The 216-nt window shown below is 79.2% G+C and overlaps 1 protein-coding gene across 1 annotated transcript in view; it reads left to right on the top strand.

Annotated features, from left to right (window-relative positions):
* Positions 1–216, top strand: part of SLC12A7 (solute carrier family 12 member 7) — a 26962-nt gene that overhangs the window by 4942 nt on the left and 21804 nt on the right. The window lies entirely within an intron of this gene.

The following is a 216-nucleotide window of genomic DNA, read 5'->3' as shown; positions in this document are numbered from 1 at the left end:
CCACCACCCAGGGTCCCAGGCCCCCAGGCCAAGGTGAGCCCCACCCCAGGCTCCAGCCGCCAGCCCAAGGTGGCCCCCCACCCAGGGTCGCAGGCCCCCTGGCTCCCTGGCCTGCGACTGCCCCCTGCCCCGGGCACCAGCCCGCAGCCCAAGGTGCCCCCAGCCCCGGGCCCTCGTCCCCCAGGCTCCCTGGCCTGCGACTGCCCCCTGCCCCGG

This window comes from Oryx dammah, unplaced genomic scaffold (genome assembly GCF_014754425.2).
Source record: "Oryx dammah isolate SB20612 unplaced genomic scaffold, SCBI_Odam_1.1 HiC_scaffold_20, whole genome shotgun sequence".
NCBI classification, from domain to species: domain Eukaryota; kingdom Metazoa; phylum Chordata; class Mammalia; order Artiodactyla; family Bovidae; genus Oryx; species Oryx dammah.
Note: the sequence above shows the minus strand (reverse complement) of the source record. Positions and strands in the feature narration are given on the sequence as shown.